The 12,924-nt window shown below is 38.4% G+C and overlaps 1 long non-coding RNA gene across 1 annotated transcript; it reads right to left on the bottom strand.

Moving 5' to 3' along the window:
• Positions 1 to 829: 829 nt before the first annotated feature.
• Positions 830 to 11,697, bottom strand: LOC309667615. Its single transcript, XR_014267846.1, has 2 exons — positions 9,793 to 11,697; positions 830 to 4,898 (listed from the first exon to the last, which is right to left on the bottom strand). It is a non-coding gene; the product is annotated as an uncharacterized lncRNA (long non-coding RNA).
• Between the last annotated feature and the right edge of the window lie 1,227 nt (positions 11,698 to 12,924).

The raw sequence follows: 12,924 nt of genomic DNA, 5'->3' as shown, positions 1-12,924 counted from the left end.
ATAGGCTTCAGTAGTTGTGGCTCGCGGGTCAGTAGTTGTGGCTCACGGGGTCTAGAGCGCAGGCTCAGTAGTTGTGGCGCACGGGCTTAGTTGCTCCGTGGCATGTGGGATCTTCCTGGTCCAGGGCTCAAACCCGTGTCCCCTGCATTGGCAGGTGGATTCTTAACCACTGCACCACCAGGGAAGCCCCTCATTCCGTTTTCAAATTTCTGATTCTTTTCCTTATAGAAATCAAAATTAGTATAGGTCCAACACTCATTCCAAACATCTGTCATTTGGCTAACACCAATATAGTATCTAGAAAAGCTGTAATTATTTTCCCAGCTTCCCTTGTAACTAAGTGCTACCTTGTAAAACATTTTCAACCAATAAGACATAAATGGGGGTCTTCTAGGAGGATTCTGGAAATATTTTTATTCTTTTGTTGAAAAGAAAAGGTAAAGCTGATTCTTTCCTTTCCACTTGCTTCCCATCGTGACTGCAGTAAAAATGATCAGGACTGCAATCATTATCTAGTGATTGTGAGGAAAAGACATGAAAACTATAGGCATGCTGGTTCTGACATTGTTGAGCCACTAATCCAATGACAGCAATCAACTTCTTCCAGATTATTTTCTAAACAAATATATGTGTTAAACAAGTCCAGTCTTCTTGGTTTAAGCTGATCACGGTTGGGTATTGTTACCACCAACAGAACACATTTTCCCCCCAAAATTTTTTTTTTTTTTTTTTTTCACTGTAACAGCTCCTTTACTTTGAAGTGAAAATTGATTTGTATATTCTTTGCCTCTGAGTCCCTGTGGGATTTTTTTTTTTTTTTTTAAATTCAGACAGAAAGTCACAAAAATTATACTCATCCTCATCAGTTCACTCAGTCCCATGTAATTCATTTTTTTTTTCATCTTGATATTTTGTTAGCACTTTTATGAGTTCATAAGTTTTTCATTAGAGTTCTGAAAATGCTTATTCATTCAGTTCAGCAGTACAGTCAGTTACCAGAAACCTGTACTTGTCAGAGTCTTTTCCATGAATTTCTTGAAGATGAAACCCTTTTATAGGAACATATTTGCAAAATCATCAGAGTACACCCAGAACTGTCTGTAAATGACAAAAGACTTAAAAATGACCATGGTTAAAGATTTGATGAAAGTTCATAATAATGCAGTTGACAAGAAAATTAGTTATTTCTGAGATATACATTTTAAAGTAATAACTAGGATTATTACTTATAACATTATACCAGAACATATAAGATTTTTAGAAATTTCATGTAATGTCTGAAACATTTATATTAACATATTTCCATACATATTTCCATACAAATACAAATATAAGATTTTTAGAAATTTCATGTAATGTCTGAAACATTTATATTAACATATTTCCATACAAATAACCCAATGAAAGTTTAGTATTAGTTGTTTTGTTTGTTTTTTTATACTGCAGGTTCTTATTAGGCATCATTTTTATACACATCAGTGTATACATGTCAATCCCAATCGCCCAATTCAGCACACCACCATCCCCACCTCACCGCAGTTTTCCCCCCTTGGTGTCCATATGTCCATTCTCTACATCTGTGTCTCAACTTCTGCCCTGCAAACTGGCTCATCTGTACCATTTTTCTAGGTTCTGCATACATGCATTAATATACGATATTTGTTTTTCTCTTTCTGACTTACTTCACTCTGTATGACAGTCTCTAGATCCATCCACGTCTCAACAAATGACTCAATTTCGTTCCTTTTTATGGCTGAGTAATATTCCATTGTATATATGTACCAAATCTTCTTTATCCATTCCTCTGTCAGTGGGCATTTAGGTTGCTTCCATGACCTGGCTATTGTAAATAGTGCTGCAATGAACATTCGGGTGCATGTGTCTTTTTGAATTGCGGTTTTCTCTGGGTATATGCCCAGTAGTGGGATTGCTGGGTCATATGGTAATTCTATTTTTAGTTTTCTAAGGAACCTCCATATTGTTCTCCATAGTGGCTGTATCAATTTACATTCCCACCAACAGTGCAAGAGGTTTCCCTTTTCTCCACACCCTCTCCAGCATTTGTTGTTTGTAGATTTTCTGATGATGCCCATTCTAACAGGAGTGAGGTGATACCTCATTGTAGTTTTGATTTGCATTTCTCTAATAATTAGTGATGTTGAGCATCTTTTCATGTGCTTCGTGGCCGTCTGTATGTCTACTTTGGAGAAATGTCTATTTAGGTCTTCTGCCCATTTTTGGATTGGGGTGTTTGTTTCTTTGATATTGAGCTGTTTATATATTTTGGAGATTAATCCTTTGTCCGTTGATTCATTTGCAAATATTTTCTCCCATTCTGAGGGTTGTCTTTTCGTCTTGTTTATGGTTTCCTTTGCTGTGCAAAAGCTTTGAAGTTTCATTAGGTCCCACTTGTTTATTTTTGTTTTTATTTCCATTACTCTAGGAGGTGGATCAAAAAAGATCTTGCTGTGATTTATGTCAAAGAGTGTTCTTCCTATGTTTTCCTCTAAGAGTTTTATAGTGTCCAGTCTTATATTTAGGTCTCTAATCCATTTTGAGTTTATTTTTGTGTATGGTGTTAGGGAGTATTCTAATTTCATTCTTTTACATGTAGCTGTCCAGTTTTCCCAGCACCACTTATTGAAGAGACTGTCTTTTCTCCATTGTATATCTTTGCCTCCTTTGTCATAGATTAGTTGACCATAGGTGCGTGGGTTAATCTCTGGGCTTTCTATCTTGTTCCATTGATCTATGTTTCTGTTTTTGTGCCAGTACCATATTGTCTTGATTACTGTAGCTTTGTAGTATAGTCTGAAGTCAGGGAGTCTGATTCCTCCAGCTCCATTTTTTTGCCTCAAGACTGCTTTGGCTATTCGGGGTCTTTTGTGTCTCCATACAAATTTTAAGATGATTTGTTCTAGCTCCGTAAAAAATGCCATTGGTAATTTGATACGGATTGCATTGAATCTGTAGATTGCTTTGGGTAGTATACTCATTTTCACAATGTTGATTCTTCCAATCCAAGAACATGGTATATCTCTCCATCTGTTGGTATCATCTTTAATTTCTTTCATCAGTGTCTTATAGTTTTCTGCATACAGGTCTTTCATCTCCCTAGGTAGGTTTATTCCTAGGTATTTTACTCTTTTTGTTGCAATGGTAAATGGGAGTGTTTCCATAATTTCTCTTTCAGATTTTTCATCATTAGTGTATAGGAATGCAAGAGATTTCTGTGCATTAATTTTGTATCCTGCAACTTTACCATATTCATTAATTAGCTCTAGTAGTTTTCTGGTGGCAGTTTTAGGATTCTCTATGTATAGTATCATGTCATCCGCAAACAGTGACAGTTTTACTTCTTCTTTTCCAATTTGTATTCCTTTTATTTCTCTTTCTTCTCTGATTGCCGTGGCTAGGACTTCCAGAACTATGTTGAATAATAGTGGTGAGAGTGGACATCCTTGTCTCGTTCCTGATCTTAGAGGAAATGCTTTCAGTTTTTCACCATTGAGAATGATGTTTGCTGTGGGTTTGTCATATATGGCCTTTATTATGTTGAGGTAGGTTCCCTCTATGCCCACTTTCTGGAGAGTTTTTATCAGAAATGGGTGTTGAATTTTGTCAAAAGCTTTTTCTGCATCTATTGAGATGATCATATGGTTTTTATTCTTCAATTTGTTAATATGGTGTATCACATTGATTGATTTGCATATATTGAAGAATCCTTGCATCCCTGGGATAAATCCCACTTGATCGTGGTGTATGATTCTTTTAATGTGTTGTTGGATTCTGTTTGCTAGTATTTTGTTGAGGATTTTTGCATCTATATTCATCAGTGATATTGGTCTGTAATTTTCTTTTTTTGTAGTGTCTTTGTCTGGTTTTGGTATCAGGGTGATGGTGGCCTCATAGAATGAGTTTGGGAGTGTTCCTTCCTCTGCAATTTTTTGGAAGAGTTTGAGAAGGATGGGTGTTAGCTCTTCTCTAAATGTTTGATAGAATTCACCTGTGAAGCCATCTGGTCCTGGACTTTTGTTTGTTGGAAGATTTTTAATCACAGTTTCGATTTCATTACTTGTGATTGGTCTGTTCATATTTTCTGTTTCTTCCTGATTCAGTCTGGGAAGGTTATACCTTTCTAAGAATTTGTCCATTTCTTCCAGGTTGTCCATTTTATTGGCATAAAGTTGCTTGTAGTAGTCTCTTAGGATGCTTTGTATTTCTGCAGTGTCTGTTGTAACTTCTCCTTTTTCATTTCTGATTTTATTGATTTGAGTCCTCTCCCTCTTTTTCTTGATGAGTCTGGCTAATGGCTTATCAATTTTGTTTATCTTCTCAAAGAACCAACTTTTAGTTTTATTGATCTTTGCTATTGTTTTCTTTGTTTCTATTTCATTTATTTCTGCTCTGATCTCAATGATTTCTTTCCTTCTGCTAACTTTGGGTTTTGTTTGTTCTTCTTTCTCTAGTTTCTTTAGGTGTAAGGTTAGATTGTTTACTTGAGATTTTTCTTGTTTCTTTAGGTAGGCTTGTATAGCTATAAACTTCCCTCTTAGAACCGCTTTTGCTGCATCCCATAGGTTTTGGGTCGTCGTGTTTTCATTGTCATTTGTCTCTAGGTATTTTTTGATTTCCTCTTTGATTTCTTCAGTGATCTCTTGGTTATTTAGTAACGTATTGTTTAGCCTCCATGTGTTTGTCCTTTTTATGTTTTTTTCCTGTAATTCATTTCTAATCTCATAGCGTTGTGGTCAGAAAAGATGCTTGATATGATTTCAATTTTCTTAAATTTACTGAGGCTTGATTTGTGACCCAAGATGTGATCTATCCTGGAGAATGTTCCATGCGCACTTGAGAAGAACGTGTAATCTGCTGTTTTTGGATGGAATGTCCTATATCTATCAATTAAATCTATCTGATCTATTGTGTCATTTAAAGCTTCTGTTTCCTTATTTATTTTCATTTTGGATGATCTGTCCATTGGTGTAAGTGAGGTGTTAAAGTCCCCCACTATTATTGTGTTACTGTCGATTTCCTCTTTTATAGCTGTTAGCAGTTGCCTTATGTATTGAGGTGCTCCTATGTTGGGTGCATATATATTTATAATTGTTATATCTTCTTCTTGGATTGATCCCTGGATCATTACGTAGTGTCCTTCCTTGTCTCTTGTAACATTCTTTATTTTAAAGTCTATTTTATCTGATATGAGTATAGCTACTCCAGCTTTCTTTTGATTTCCATTTGCATGGAATATCTTTTTCCATCCCCTCACTTTCAGTCTGTATGTGTCCCTAGGTCTAAAGTGGGTCTCTTGTAGACAGCATATATATGGGTCTTGTTTTTGTATCCATTCAGCCAGTCTATGTCTTTTGGTTGGGGCATTTAATCCATTCACGTTTAAGGTAATTATCGATATGTATGTTCCTATGACCATTTTCTTAATTGTTTTGGGTTTGTTTTTGTAGGTCCTTTTCTTCTCTTGTGTTTCCCACTTAGAGAAGTTCCTTTAGCATTTGTTGTAGAGCTGGTTTGGTGGTGCTGAATTCTCTTAGCTTTTGCTTGTCTGCAAAGCTTTTGATTTCTCCATCAAATCTAAATGAGATCCTTGCCGGGTAGAGTAATCTTGGTTGTAGGTTCTTCCCTTTCATCACTTTAAGTATATCATGCCACTCCCTTCTGGCTTGCAGAGTTTCTGCTGAGAAATCAGCTGTTAACCTTATGGGAGTTCCCTTGTATGTTATTTGTCGTTTTTCCCTTGCTGCTTTCAATAATTTTTCTTTGTCTTTAATTTTTGCCACTTTGATTACTATGTGTCTTGGCGTGTTTCTCCTTGGGTTTATTCTGTATGGGACTCTCTGTGCTTCCTGGACTTGGGTGGCTATTTCCTTTCCCATGTTAGGGAAGTTTTCGACTATAATCTCTTCAAATATTTTCTCTGGTCCTTTCTCTCTCTCTTCTCCTTCTGGGACCCCTATAATGCGAATGTTGTTGCGTTTAATGCTGTCCCAGAGGTCTCTTAGGCTGTCTTCATTTCTTTTCATTCTTTTTTCTTTAGTCTGTTCCGCAGCAGTGAATTCCACCATTCTGTCTTCCAGGTCACTTATCCGTTCTTCTGCCTCAGTTATTCTGCTATTGATTCCTTCTAGTGTAGTTTTCATCTCAGTTATTGTATTGGTCATCTCTGTTTGTTTGTTCTTTAATTCTTCTAGGTCTTTGTTAATCATTTCTTGCATCTTCTATATCTTTGCCTCCATTCTTATTCCGAGGTCCTGGATCATCTTCACTATGATTATTCTGAATTCTTTTTCTGGAAGGTTGCCTATCTCCACTTCATTTAGTTGTTTTTCTGGGGTTTTTTCTTGTTCCTTCATCTGGTACATAGCCCTCTGCCTTTTCATCTTCTCTATCTTTCTGTAACTGTGGTTTTTGGTCCACAGGCTGCAGGATTATAGTTTTTCTTGCTTCTGTTGTCTGCCCTCTGGTGGTTGAGGCTATCTAAGAGGCTTGATGGGAGGCTCTGGTGGTGGGTAGAGCTGACTGTTGCTCTGGCGGTCAGAGCTCAGTAAAACCTTAATCCACTTGGCTGTTGATGGGTGGGGCTGGGTTCCCTCCCTGTTGCTGAGGCGGTCAGAGCTCAGTAAAACCTTAATCCACTTGGCTGTTGATGGGTGGGGCTGGGTTCCCTCCCTGTTGGTTGTTTTGCCTGAGGCAACCCAACACTGGAGCCTACCCGTGCTCTTTGGTGGGGTTAATGGCAGACTCTGGGAGGGCTCACACCAAGGAGAACTTCCCAGAACCTCTGCTGCCAGTGTCCTTATCCCCACGGTGAAACAGAGCCACCACTCGCCTCCACAGGAGACCCCCCAACACCAGCAGGTAGGTCTGGTTCAGTCTCCCCCAGGGTCACTGCTCCTTCCCCTGGGTCCCGATGCACACATTACTTTGTGTGTGCCCTCCAAGAGTGGGGTCTCTGTTTCCCCCAGTCCTGTCAAAGTCCTGCAATGAATTCCCACTAGGCTTCAAAGTCTGATTCTCTAGGAATTCCTCCTCCTGTTGCCGGACCCCCAGGTTGAGAAGCCTGATATTGGGCTCAGAAGCTTCACTCCAGTGGGTGGACTTCTGTGGTATAAGTGTTCGCCAGTCTGTGAGTCACCCACCCAGCAGTTATGGGATTTGATTTTACTCTGATTGCGCCCCTCCTACCGTCTCACTGTGGCTTCTCCTCTGTCCTTGGTCGTGGGGTATCCTCCTTGGTGAAGTCCAGGGTCTTCCTGTCAATGATTGTCCAGCAGCTAGTTGTGATTCTGGTGCTCTCGCAAGAGGGAGTGAGAGCACGTCCTTCTACTCCGCCATCTTGGTTAATCTCCCAGTGAGCAATTCTTGTTCTTTAAAATGTACTTTGTGGAAAGGGAACCAAAGATAGTAAAATTAGTTTAAGTTCAGTTTAAGATATATTAATGACATCATCCCATACATTTTTCATGTCATAGACATGAACTTATAAAATTTAAAATTCCTGCTACCTCTTCAGAACCTGTCTACTAATCTAGAGCAGTTGTGAGGAATATCAATCTGAATTACTCATAAAAATATGAGTAATGGAATATTTTTAAAGAAATGCAGTTTGGTTATTTTTTCAGGTTGACTAATAATTTGTCCCCAGAAGGTACTGGCCAATTGCTAATGACTAGGTAAAAATAATTTGAATTAGTATAATTATTGTTGATCATTAAAATAATTATTACAAAGTGCTTGAAAACAGATTGTCTCTTTAGCATGTGTCTACTTTGACATCATTTATTTAAAAACATTTACTGAATCCTTTTATGTGAAAAGATACAATCTCAGGACATGAATAACCTAATAGTTTCTTCCATTAAACTTGCCATAGCGTGCAGTGGTTAAGAATCCACCTGCCAATGCAGGGGACATGGATTCAAGCCCTGGGATGGGAAGATCCCACGTGTCGCGGAGCAACTAAGCCCGTGCGCCACAACTACTGAGCCTGTGTGCCTACAGCCCATGCTCCATAACAAAGAGAAGCCACCGCAATGGGAAGCCCACGCACCACAACGAAAGAGTAGCCCCCACTTGCTGCAACTAGAGAAAGCCTGCGTGCAGCAACGAAGACCCAATGCAGTCAAAAATAAATAAAGAAATAAATGTATTAAAAAAAAAAGTTGCCATAGCATGTGATGTATCACATTGATTGATTTGTGTATATTGAAGAATCCTTGCATCCCTGGGATAAATCCCACTTGATGATGGTATATGATCCTTTTAATATGTTCTTGGATTCTGTTTGCTAGTATTTTGTTCAGGATTTTTGCATCTGTGTTCATCAGTTATATTGGTCTATAATTTTCTTTTTTTGTGATGTCTTTTTCTGGTTTTGGTATCAGGGTGATGGTGGCTTTATTGAATGACTTTGGGAGTGTTTCTCCCTCTGCAATTTTTTGGAAGAGTTTGAGAAGGATCAGTGTTAGCTCTTCTCTAAATGTTTGATAGAATTCACCTGTGAAGCCATCTGGTCCTGGAATTTTCTTTGTTGGAAGATTTTTAATCACAGTTTCAATTTCATTACTTGTGATAGGTCTGTTTATATATATACATTTTTAAGATATATATATATATATTTTTAATGCTTTTCTTTTTTTTTTTAATTTATTTAATTTATTTTTTAATTTTTTTGGCTGCGTTGGCTCTTTGTTGTTGCATGCGGGCCCTCCCCAGTTGCAGCGAGTGGGGGCCATTCCTCCCTGAGGTGGGTGGGGCCCCCATTACAGTGGCCTCCCCTGTTGTGGAGCACAGGCTCCAGGCACGTGGGCCTCAGTAGTTGTGTCACACAGGCTCAGTAGTTGTGGCGCACAGGCCTAGCCACTCCGCGGCATGTGAGATCTTCCTGGACCAGGGCTCAAACCTGTGTCCCCTGCATTAGCAGGAGGACTCTTAACTACTGTGCCACCAGGGAAGCCCTGTTTATATTTTCTAATTCTTCCTGGTTCAGTCTTGGAAAACTGTACCTTTCCGAGAATTTGTCCATTTCTTCATGGTTGTCCATTTTATTGGCATATAGTTGTTTGTAGTAGTCTCTTATAATCCTTTGTATTTCTGCAGTGTCAGTTGTGATTTCTTCTTTTTCATTTCTAATTTTATTGATTTGCATCCTCTCCCTTTTTTTTCTTGAAGATTCTGGCTAAGGGTTTATCAATTTTGTTTATCTTCTCAAAGAAGCAGCTTTTAGTTGTATTGATCTTTGCTATTGTTTTCTTCGTTTCTATTTCATTTATTTATTCTCTGATCTTTATGATTTCTTTCCTTCTACTGACTTTGGGTTTTCTTTGTTCTTCTTTCTCTAGTTGTTTTAAGTGTAGGGTTAGATAGTTTATTTGAGATTTTTCTTGTTTCTTGAGGTGAGATTGAATTGCTATAAACTTCCCTGTTAGAACTGCTTTTGCTGCATCCCATAGATTTTGGGTCATTGTGTTTTCATTGTTATTTGTTTCTATGTATTTTTTTATTTCTTCTTTGATTCCTTCAGTGATCTCTTGGTTATGTAGTAGTGCACTGTTTGGCCTTCATGTATTTGTGTTTTTTACAGTTTTTTTCCTGTAATTGATTTCCAATCTCATAGCGTTGTGGTCAGAAAAGATGCTTGATACAACTTCAATTTTCTTAAATTTTCCGAGGCTTGATTTGTGACACAAGATGTGATCTATACTGGAGAATGTTCCATGTGCACTTGAGAAGAAAGTGTATTCTGCCACTTTGGGTGGAATGTTCTATAAATACCAGTTAAATCTATCTGGTCTATTGTGTCATTTAAAGCTTGTGTTTCCTTATTTATTTTCTGTTTGGATGATCTGTCCATTGGTGTAAGTGGGTCCCCTACTATTATTGTGTTACTGTCGATTTCTCCTTTCTTGGTTGTTAGCATTTGCCTTATGTATTGAGGTGCTCCTATGTTGGGTGCATAAACATTTATAATTGTTATATCTTCTTCTTGGATTGATCCCTTGATCATTATGTAGTGTCCCTCCTTATCCATTGTAACAGTCTTTATTTTAAAGTTTCTTTTATCTGATACGAGTATTGCTACTCAGCTTTCTTTTGATTTCCATTTGCATGGAATATCTTTTTCCATCCCTTCACTTTCAGTCTGTATGTGTCCGTAGGTCTGAAGTGGGGCTCTTGTAGACAGCATATATATGGGTCTTGTTTTTGTATCCATTCAGCCAGTCTGTGTCTTTTGGTTGGGGCATTTAATCCATTTACATTCAAGGTTATTATTGATATGTATGTTCCTATTACCATTTTCTTAGTTGTTTTGGGTTTGTTTTTGTGGTCTTTTTCATCTCTTGTGTTTCCAGACTAGAGAAGTTTCGTTAGCATTTGTGGTAAAGCTCGTTTGGTGGTGCTGAATTCTCTTAGTTTTTGCTTGTCTGAAAAACTTTTGATTTCTCCATCGAATCTGAATGAGATCCTTGCTGAGTAGAGTAATCTTGGTTGTAGGTTTTTCTCTTTCATCACTTTAAGTATATCCTGCCACTCCCTTCTGACCTGCAGAGTTTCTGCTGAAATATCAGCTGATAACGTTATGGAGATTCCTTTGTATGTTACTTTTTGTTTTATCCTTGCTGCTTTTAATATTTTTTCTTTGAATTTAATTTTTATTAGTTTGATTAATATGTGTCTTGGTGTGTTTTTCCTAGGGTTTATCCTGTATGGGATTCTCTGTGCTTCCTGGACTTGGGTAACTATTTCCTTTCCCAGGTTAGGGAAGTTTTCACCTATAATCTCTTGAAATATTTTTCAGACCCTTTCTTTTTCTCTTCTTCTTCTGGGACCCCTATAATTTGAATGTTGGTGCGTTTAGTGTTGTCCCAGAGGTCTCTGAGATTGTCTTTAATTCTTTTCATTATTTTTTCTTTATTCTGCTCCTCAGCAGTTATTTCCACCATTTTGTCTTCCAGCTCACTTATTCATTCTTCTGCCTCAGTTATTCTGTTATTGATTCCTTCTAGTGTATTTTCGTTTCAGTTATTGTGTTGTTCATCTCAGTTTGTTTGTTCTTTAGTTCTTCTAGATGTTTGTTAAACATTTCTTGTATTTTCTCAGTCTGTGCCTCCATTTTATTTCTGAGATTGTGGGTCATCTTTACTATCATTACTCTGAATTGTTTTTCAGGTAGATTGCCTATTACCTCTTCATTTATTTGGTCTTGTAGGTTTTTACCTTACTCCTTCATCTGTAACATTTTTTTTTTCCATCTCATTTTTCTTTCTTTCTTTCTTTTTTCTTTTATGAGTGGGATTGTGTTCCTCTCTTCCTGGTTGTTTGGCCTGAGGCTTCCAACACTGGAGTTTGTAAGCTGTTGGGAAGAACTGGGTCTTGGTGCAGAGATGAGGACCTCCTTGAGACCTCACTCTGATGAATAGTCCCTGGGATCTGAAGTTCTCTGTTAGCCCAGTGTTTCGGACACAGAGCTCCCACCACAGGAGCTTCGGCCGCACCCCCAGCTCATGAACCAAGATCCTGCAAGCTGTGTGGGGCAGCAAAAAAAAAAAGAGAATGATACCAAAGTAAAAAATAAAATTAGACTAGGAAACTAACAGATATGTTAGAAACAATATAAAAATAAAAATATAGATGAATCAAAAACCAGGAGGTAAAAGAGTACCACAACAGTAAAAAAGAGGAGGAGGGGAAAAAAAAGGGGGGGAAAGGCTTGGCTGTGGAGGGCAGGGCCTAAGCAAGGGTGAGGTTTGGGTGGTGGGCGGGGCCTATGCTTAGGACCCACAAGGCTGGAAAAGGGGCTAGGGGCTGTGGGGGGGTGGGGCATAGGCTCAACAGGAACAGAAGAGGCCCAGGTGTATCCCCCACCCCTGGTCTCAGAGGGTGGGGGACCTAACCTGGGAGCCCAGCAGGCTTCTTGGGCTTGAGTGGGCGGGGCAAACACCCTCCACTCCTCTCCTGCTCCTCCCAGAGGGCCCCTTCTGCCTGCCTCTCCTGATCTCCTCAGCCTCCCTCTTATGCCCCTAGGACCCACGCGGCCTGGAGGAGGCTTTGGAGGGAAGACTGATATCACTGATGAATATAGATGCAAAAATCCTCAACAAAATACTAACAAACAGAATCCAACAACACATTAAAAGGATCATTCACCATGATCAAGTGGGATTTATCCCAGGGATGCAAGGATTCTTCAATATATGTAAATCAGTCAATGTGATACACCACACTAACAAATTAAGGAATAGAAACCATATGATCATCTCAATAGATGCAGAAAAAGCTTTTGACAAAATTCAACACCCATTCATGATAAAAACTCTCCAGAAAATGGGCATAGAGGGAACCTACCTCAACATAATAAAGGCCATATATGACAAACCCACAGCAAACATCATTCTCAATGGTGAAAAACTGAAAGCATTTCCACTAAGATCAGGAACAAGACAAGGATGTCAGCTCTCGCCACTCTTATTCAGCATAGTTTTGGAAGTCCTATCCACGGCAATCAGAGAAGAAAAAGAAATAAAAGGAATACAAATTGGAAAAGAAATAAAACTGTCACTGTTTGCAGATGACATGATACTCTACATAGAAAATCCTAAAGATGCCACCAGAAAACTACTAGAGCTAATCAATGAATTTGGTAAGGTTTCAGGATACGAAATTAATGCACAGAAATCTCTTGCATTCCTATACACTAATGATGAAAAATCTGAAAGAGAAATTAAGGAAACAATCCCATTTACCATCGCAACAAAAAGAATAAAATACCTAGGAATAAACCCACCTAAGGAAGTGAAAGACTTGTACTCAGAAAACTATAAAACACTGATGAAAGAAATCAAAGATGACATAAACAGATGGAGAAATATACCATATTCTTGGAATGGAAGAGTCAGTATTGTGAAA

The sequence above is a fragment of the Balaenoptera physalus genome (genome assembly GCF_965194825.1).
Source record: "Balaenoptera physalus genome assembly, chromosome: 1".
Taxonomy (NCBI): Eukaryota; Metazoa; Chordata; class Mammalia; order Artiodactyla; family Balaenopteridae; genus Balaenoptera; species Balaenoptera physalus.
The sequence above is the reverse complement of the archived record's forward strand: the minus strand, read 5'-3'. Positions and strand labels throughout refer to the sequence as shown.